The 9,604-nt window shown below is 40.5% G+C and overlaps 1 protein-coding gene across 1 annotated transcript in view; it reads right to left on the reverse strand.

Annotated features, from left to right (window-relative positions):
* Window positions 1–9,604, reverse strand: part of LOC123757258 (uncharacterized) — a 97,057-nt gene that overhangs the window by 15,386 nt on the left and 72,067 nt on the right. Inside the window, exon 6 of the transcript XR_011229382.1 lies at window positions 9,287–9,592. The gene's annotated coding sequence lies outside the window, so the exon portion shown is untranslated. The remainder of the gene's footprint in view (window positions 1–9,286; window positions 9,593–9,604) is intronic.

Raw genomic sequence — 9,604 nt, forward strand, 5'->3', positions numbered from 1 at the left:
AGAGAGAGCGGTACCAAGGCACACCCGAAAGGAACGACGAGAGAGGAAGCTGCGGAGAAAGAGAGGGAGATGACCACGAAGGCCAAAAGAATGAAGTTGAGTGAGAATATGATATCGCCAAGTGGTGTCGTAAGCCTTTTCCAGGTCAAAAAGGATGGCAACAACGGAGGTCTTCGCAGCAAAAGCAGTACGAATATAGACCTCCAAGTTCACCAGGACATCTGTCGTGCTGCGGCACTTGCGGAAACCAAATTGAGAAGGGGAGAGGAGGTGATGGTGTTCCAGGAACCACATCAGACGAACGTTAACCATGAGTTCAAAGAGTTTGCAGACACAACTTGTGAGAGCAATAGGGCGAAAGTCCTTAGGGGAAGTACCCAGAGACCCCGGTTTGCGAACAGGGAGGACAACGGCATCGAGCCAGTCCTCAGGGACTGACGACGACTCCCAGATCCGATTATACAGACTCAGTAAATACTGAGACGTGCACGGAGGGAGACGGCGAAGCATCTCATCTCAATGAATACCATCGGAGCCCGCCGCCGTAGAACCGCAGAGGGCCAGGGCAGAATGAAGTTCAGAGAGAGAGAAGGGATCATTATAGGGAAGCTGAAGATGAGTGCAGAAATCTAAAGGATGAGACTCAAGGACAGGTTTACGAAGAAGGAAAGATTGGGGAAGATGAAGACCAGAGCTAACAGAAGAAAAGTGGGAACCCAGTTCGGAAGCGACCTGCAACGGGTCCGCCACAAGAGTATCATGGAGGTGAAGGACCGGTGAAACATCGGGAACAAACTTACCCGCTATCTTGCGGATACGCTTCCAGACCTGGGTCAGAGGGGTTTCGGACGTAATTGTTGAGACATAAGATGCCCAACATTCACATTTAGCTGTACGGATGGCCCTACGGGCCACCGCACTCGCTTTCCGAAAGAAAAGAAAAGAATTGGTCGTCTGCCTACGGCGGTGCCTCTTCCAGGCTGCATGCTTACAGCGGACAGCCCGAGCACAGTCCGCATTCCACCAGGGAACGCACTTCCGTGGACCCCGAGAGGAAGAGCGAGGAATAGAGCGGAGGGCAGCGTTGAAGACAGTGTCATGAAAAAGGAGGAGAGCGCGAGGGAGAGGCAGAAGGGAGAGGTCAGAGAGAGCAGCACTGAGGGTAAATAGGGTCCAGTCCGCCTTAGCAAACTGCCACCTAGGAAAAGAGAGGGAAGGGCGAAAAGAGAAAAAGGAAACAAGGATGGGGAAATGATCACTTCCATGGAGGTCATCAAGAACCTGCCACGTGAAATCTAAGTAACGAGAAGAAGAGCAGAGAGAAAGATCAAGATAAGAAAAGGTGCGAGTCCGAGAGTCCAAATGAGTGGGCTCACCAGAATTCAGAAGAGACAGGGAAGAAGAGAGGAGAAACGGCTCAAGAAGGCGACCCCGGGTATTCGTCAGAACGTCACCCCAAAGAGAATGACGACAATTGAAGTCACCCAGCAGGAGCACAGGCTCCGGCAAGGAGTCTAGGAGGTGTTTCAAATCAGGAAGAGAGAGCGGGACACTCGGGGGGAGATAAATGGAACAAACTGTGTACCATTTCCCCACAAAGATACGAGCAGCAGAACAATGGAGAGGCGAAGGAAAAAGTAACGGAACAAAGGGAACATCAGCACGAATCAAGAGAGCAGAAGAATTAGAAGCCCCAGCAACGGCTGGGGAGGGGGAGAGAAAGGAATAGCCACGAAAACGACCAGGACGAGCACCAAGCATCGGCTCCTGGAGACAGACACAAAGGGGCGAAAACCGGGAAATCAGAAGTTGGAGTTCGAGGAAATTGGCGTAATAACCTCGAACGTTCCATTGAAGAATGGACAACGACGAGAAGAGAACGGACAAAAACAGAGAACAAGGAAGAAACAAAGGCGATAGAGCAACAGAGCACGTTAAAGAATATCAGGGTCGGGATCAGGGTCAGCAAAGTCAGGGTTAGGGGGCATGGGTATACTGAGCAAAGACGGAGGGAAGGAAACGGGAGAACAGATCAGAGGTGGGCGGGCGGGGTCCGGAGGAGGAGGAGGAGGAGGAAGAGGAGGAGGATGAGGAGGAGGAGGAGGAGGAAGAGGAGGAGGAGGAGGAGGAGGAGGAGGAGGAGGAGGAGGAGGAGACGCAGTCAAGGACAGCAGCAGGAAGAGGGGGAGTAGAAAGAGGGGAGCGCACCTCAGCAAGAGCAGCAACCAAAAGGGAAGCAGGGGCCAAAGAAACTTCCATAGCAGGAACAGGGGGCGCAATCATTGAAACGGGAGGGGAAGGAGCAACAGAGACAGAAGTAGGAGCTGAGGAAGAAAGCGAAGCCTTCTTACCCACCGGGGAGGAGGAAGGAGAGGAGCCAGGCTTACGCTTCTGACTTAAAGAGACTGGGGTCCCAGCAACTACGTACCGGGCAACGGATTCCAGTGTCTCAACAGGAGAAGCCGAACGAGAGCACACACGACGGCCATTAGGAGAGCGATGGACATCCGCCTGCACCGACAGGCGGCGGGGAGAGCCGATAGATGGAGGAAGAGGATGGGAAGGAAGATCAGGAGGGGGACGAGGAAGAAGACACAGGAGACATGACAGACCGGGTAGAAAGAAGGGGAACCCCAGACAGAGGACCAGGAGGGGGACCCCTCGGGACAGAACACAAAGGGACAGAGGAGGGGGCAGTGGGCGTATCAGGGTCCAAGGCCCGGAAACGGTTGGTGGTATCATCCTTTGCAGATGACACAAAAATTCAGTATGAAAATTACCTCGGCTGAGGACATTGAAAAACTTCAAGCTGATATTAATAAAGTTTTCGACTGGGTATCAGAAAATAACATGATGTTTAACAGTGATAAATTCCAGGTACTCAGGTATGGTAAAAATGAGGACCTTAAACATAATACAGAGTACAAAACACAATCAAATGTACCCATAGTAGGAAAACAGCATGTAAAGGATTTGGGAATAATAATGTCTGACGACCTTACGTTTAAGGAGCATAACCAAGCAAATATTGCGACAGCCAGAAAAATGATAGGATGGATTACGAGAACTTTCAAATCCAGGGATCCCATCACAATGGTTGTACTCTTCAAGTCACTTGTGTTGTGTCCGTAGCATGAAAATTGAGGTCAGAAAGCTGAAGTGAGTTTAAACATTTGTGGGCGATGGCGAGTTCACGCGTACCTCTCGGCCGATCTTAAGGTGCGTGGAGAGTCATCCACCGGGGCAGGAAGTGTTAATGTGCGAGTCAGAGATGACACACATGAAAGGGGATAATATTCTACTCAGCCATTTTGCTAACTTGTAGAAAAAAGAACCTCTACTCAAAATTATGGGGCATAAAGGAATATCAACTTTATGGGTTTTGGGTAGACCATAGAAATATGGTAAGTCTGAGTTACAAACAAACCTTTCTAGCAGCTGAATTACTTCTTTGTTCTTACCCATGTTTCTGACTTTTTTATTGAACTCTAAAGCAACCGATACAAGCGGATCTTTAGTCAGTTTCTCACGTGCGTGTCAGATAATAATACAGTACAGTACTTCTGCTTTTCGGCAGTAATCTGTTTTGTTGAGAATTACTCTTTTGCTCCTTTATTGGATTTGGTAATTATAATTGTATCATTCTTTTTGAGATTCATAGGAGTTGCAGTAATTGATATAGTTTAGGGACACACATTATAAGCAAAGCATTCGTCGATTGCTAGTAACATCATACCTTTAAGACAGAGAGATCCTTATCATAATTATTGTTACTCATGAATCTGTCAAAACCTATGATGTAATCCAACACATTATTCCTCTTAAGGGGCCCGGTGCATGTGGAGACTTTTCAAAATATGAAATACAGTACAGTATACTGTAGTGAAAAATTAAAAAAGAAATCTCCCGTTATTTGGCATCAGCGTCGTGAAAATTTCATCCCAATATGTTAAGAAATGGATTTTTTCTGAATTTAAAAATAAATAAATGCGTGCGTGACGGGAAGCAACCCGTACTGATAATAACGATAACACCTATTTATTGGCAATCGGGGATAAAGAGATGCAAGCACCTGTCCAATGCACAAGGAAGGCAAGTAGTAATAAGTAGGGTCTACAAAATGGATATGCTGCTGATGACACCTGGAGGACCAGATTTCACACAATTATGAGCTAGTATGTTATTATGCTGTATTCTATTATATCTCATATAAATACATTGCCCAATGACAGTATTTCTTATGTCCCTTTGTACAAAAAGGTGACAACCACTTTTTTTTTTAAATTTCTCTCGTTTTTATTTGGATTTTGTTGTAACTTTTACATCTTGGAGAATGCATATTCGGCACTAAGCATGTCAAGGTGGAGTGAAATTGGTCAACATGTTATTCAGCCACAGGTGGCAGAAGTGGACATTTTTTTTTGGCCGATTTATTTACAGAGTTCAAACTCTATTCTCTTTTTATTTAGCTTGTATTGATGAATAAGGACCAGATGAGGGTCTTATCACTTATATATGGGTAATAATGTTACTGCAATAAATGTTTCATTATAAGAACATTAAGAACATAGAATGAAGGTAACTGCAGAAGGTCTATTGGCCTATACAAGGCAGCTCCTATTTATATCCATCCAATCTCATTCATATATATGTCAAACTTACTGTTAGACAGTTAAGGGGTGTTACGAACAGTGACACCCCCTGTAAAACAGTGTCTGTTTTACAGTTATCCCCAACGTATTCCTTTTTATTTTGTTATTTTTGGGGGTTATTTTTTCTTGACATCAACACATACTGACCTACCACTTAACACATTTTCTACTACAAATGCCCAGCAATCTTAATTAAAACTTACAAGACTTGTCATAAATTAGAAGTACTATATTTATTGTAGAGAACTTTAAATGCATTTTTCTCTATGAACAACATTTTCAACTTTGAGACCTAATAAAAATTCAGTTTCTGACCGCTTCTCACCATTTTTACATATGTGCAAAGTTCTTAGTTCTAAGGTTTCTTCTGAATCGTTTATTTATAAAGCCATAAAGTTTGGAGTTACAAATATTTTGCGAATAAATTTGGCCCATATTTGGATGGCCACATTCAAAAAATGTTTTACAGTAAACTATATTTTTAAACAATAATTGCGTCAGAGGAGAATGAACGTTATATGCCATTCTAAGACCATAATGAATAAAATAACAATTGGTGACACTATAAGACATTTATAGCAATTTGAAATTGATTTATTATTGTTTTTTTGTTTTTAACTTTTTTCTTTCCATGGTATGATGTTGATCCATTAGGAAAAGTAGGAGCATTTACCATGGAGATTATGCACAAAAAAAATTTAGTGTGAGGAAGTTTCGGTGCACATGCACCTGGCCCCTTAATGGCAAAATTAAGACAATCCTAGTAATTCAGTTGTGTGTTTAGTCAACACTGTCAGATTCAAAACACTATTTAAGTGAGAATTTTGATGAAATAATATTGTTAAGGACACTATTTAGTTTGCTATTGAGTTTTCTTTATGTTCCCAGCATATGTGGTTAGCACCATTATGCAGCAAACAGCATTAATTGTTCAAAGGTTTCATTATCAAGCCACTTCATTTTTATATTGCGAATTGCCTAATGTAGTTTGATATATTCTTGATCGCACTCAATGGAGATTTTGATTTCCTCTTCGAGAAATTGTCCGATATACTCTGGAAAATTTTAAAAAAGTACCAAACTGATAGAATCCAAAAGTGGAAGGACACGCCTGTTTTTGTAGACATTGAGAAAATTCCGTAGGTTTTCCTTTCCTTTGGTGCCACCCGGGGCAGATTGTAAGTGTCAGAAACTATCTCAAACACTATCGGCCAAGTTGAAGTAGTCAACTCCCTCAATGGGTGTCAGATAATAAATTACCCTTTCTAGACACCTTAATAATGAGTAACACCTCACTGAGCTTCACTGAGCACATGAAAGATACACATACAGATAACTATCTCCCTACAGCAATCATGCGAAGAAAGTAAAATGTGTTGCGTTGGGTCTTTTCTTAAGAGCATTGCAAATCTGTAGTCCTCAATGGTTAGACATTGAAATCAATAAAATATACAATCAACTCAATAAAGCAGGATACCCTAATTGGTTCCTGGGCAAAGCTTTAAAAGCTTGCCAAAGCAAATTATTACCAGATTGACACCACTAGGGAGCAGGAGATTGCTACTAAGAACAGCTTGGTCATTCCATATAGTTCTAACATATAGCACACTGCTAAGAACTTAATTTAAGCAAAATGGCCAAGACAAAATTCATTTTCAGTTATCCAAATAAAGTTGGAAAAGAATTAGTAAATGTCTATCAGAAGAATGACAAAGCTGAGGGCACTGGAGTCTATAAGATTCCTTGTGGTGATTGTAACAAAGTTTATTATGGCCAAGAAAGCTCAGCTTTATATGAACATAGGCTGATCACAAAATTATATGGGATAATTCTTGTATAATTTATCCCCAACAGTGGTTTCAAAAGAAAAATAATAGAATTATTTTTATAAACATTAATCCAAATTTAATCCTTTAACTGCGCGGCCTATAAATATGACACCCCCCCAGTGCGCAAGAAATAAATTATTGGGAAAAAATTATTTTTTTTTGTTCTGAAAGTGTCAAAAACCCCTCCCTGTATATGGGTATAGCAACGGAATTTCGAAATTGTACTTACTTTGGCTGCTATGGGGTCCGTAAGGTGGCGGGTGATATCATCATCCGCCGTGCGCCCAGTGCCGTAAGCTTCCGGGGCTAGTGGGGCGAGGCGTGCGAGTTGCCGCGAATATATTTTTGTTAATTTTTTGCGCAAAGTTCCAAATACATTTTATTTACTTTTATGTGCTAATCCTATGTATAATGAACACACACTATATTATGGCAGTAAAACATCCTTACTCTCCAAGGACACTGTGTTACGTGCATGACACTTGTGTACACATATGTTGCACATATTTACCATGTATCATGCTAATTTATATATATATACAATCTATTTACAGACTATACACTGTCACACACTATATACATTCACCATCAACACATTCAGAACATCGCGAGTGTGAGCAGCCACACCCAGACAGGCCCTCCCTCACTCCAACATCTTACTCGCCAACATTGCTCCTTCCACCATACTTTTATTGTTTTTATTACACTATTTACACATGTTATATATACTGTACTTATCTACATGTTTTATTTACCAGAACTATGCAAGTAAGCCGGTATTGTGTTCAAACAGTAGAGTGGCCACCATACACTGCATGAGAAATACCACAGCAGACAGCAGACGATGCTACGATTACGACGTCACCTCCCTCACCATACTCCTGTGTTTGTTATTACACTATATATACACACACACACTGTATATACCCATGTACATGTGTGTTTACCATAGCGAACCACGAAGCTAGTATGGTGAGCAAAACAAGAGTGGCTGTCCACACAGTGAGGCTACCTCAATTCTCTCCCTCCCTCCCTCCCTCTCCAAAATTCCTCCTTCCACAATACTACGCACGCTAGTTATAACCACAATCCTGGTCACTAATTTCTGTAAATGAATAATTGACCACAATTTTATTTTGAAAAGGAACCTAAGAAGTCATTTGAAGATTCCTAGATGGACGAAATAATGCTGTGGTGCTGTGGCTAGCACTGTGAACATCATGAACAGCATTGAATCACTGATATTTGAACATTGTACCCAGTCATTATCACACACAGGCTCTTCTATAATACTATCATGGCTAAATAATACTGGTTATATATATATATTTTGACATTATTAGGCGATGCTGTGGTCACATGCTGAACAACAGAGCTGTGAGCTCATGCTGCGAAGCGCCAGCCTTGGTTGCTCACTCACTACTGAGGCTCTTACACCCGGCAATGTGGACCATGATTTTGTTTAAAGATGGTGTCTGTTTACAAGAGCCCTGAGGAAGCTGATATGAACCCCATATCAGCCACAGGAGTTTTGAATGGAACGTGAAAAATAATAACACCCGGAAGCGCGTTGCGCACCCGAACCCTGGGCCTGCAGGCGCGTTGTGCAGTTAAAGGGTTAATATCACCTCGGTGCAGTGGTTACCAGATTTGTTAAGTTTTTATATAACAAGGAGGTTATTACCCAACGCATTCCCAGTGTTAATACCCTGTGTATACTCTTCTCCCCAGGACACCTGACTTTATGCCATAAAAGTAGCCTACAGCCATTATTCTAGCTCACTGCTGAAGATGATCCCGGGTTGGGATTGAAATGTACAGTCTACATTTTCCTTGCGTTTTCAAAATAGTGGGTTACTATTTTCACATACTGTATATATAATGTATGTATGTATGTATGTATGTATGTATATGTGTGTGTGTGTATATATATATATATATATATATATATATATATATATATATATGTCGTACCTAGTAGCCAGAACTCACTTCTCAGCCTACTATGCAAGGCCCGATTTGCCTAATAAGCCAAGTTTTCATAAATTATTGTTTTTACGACTACCTAACCTACCTAACCTAACTTTTTTCGGCTACCTAACCTAACCTATAAAGATAGGTTAGGTAGGGTTGGTTAGGTTCTGTCATATACTGTATCTAAGTTAATTTTACCTCCAATAAAAAAAAATTGACCTCATATATAATGAAATGGGTAGCTTTATCATTTCATAAGAAAAAAAATTGAGAAAATATATTAATTCAGGAAAACTTGGCTTATTAGGCAAATCGGGCCTTGCATAGTAGGCTGAGAAGTGAGTTCTGGCTACTAGGTACGACATATATATATATATATATATATATATATATATATATATATATATATATATATATATATATATATATATATATATATACACATATATATATATATATACATATATATATATATATACATATATATATATATATACATATATATATATACATATACATATATATATATACATATATATATATACATATATATATATATACATATATATATATATACATATATATATGTACATATATATATGTACATATATATGTACATATATATATGTACATATATATATGTACATATATATTATATATACATACACATATATACATATATATATATATATATATATATATATATATATATATATATATATATATATATACATACACATATAAACAGACTTCCTGACCACAACAAAAGTAATTGTTATGCATTTTATATACTGCAGTATTTCATTTCAACAACCTGAATGTTGTACTTACCTGTCTCATTCCATGTCCATGATTCACTTCCATAGGTTAAGTTTAATAGGAGTACGGTATACTGTAGTTACATACAGGATCCCATGGTGCAATGCTCAGTACAGTTGTGTCACACTAGAGAAGTCCAGGTTTCAATTCCCATGGCAGGAAAGCATCTGGTCATTGTTTCCTTTCACCTGATGCCTATGTTCATCTTGCACTAAATAGGTACCCAGAGTTAAACAGCTGTTGCGAGTTGCAACCTGGGATGTTAGTAGTTAGCCTAGAAGAAGAACGGGATAAGTCTAACAGGCTTCTTGTCCCCACCTGTAAGAAACC

The sequence above is a fragment of the Procambarus clarkii genome, chromosome 22 (assembly GCF_040958095.1).
Source record: "Procambarus clarkii isolate CNS0578487 chromosome 22, FALCON_Pclarkii_2.0, whole genome shotgun sequence".
NCBI lineage: Eukaryota > Metazoa > Arthropoda > Malacostraca > Decapoda > Cambaridae > Procambarus > Procambarus clarkii.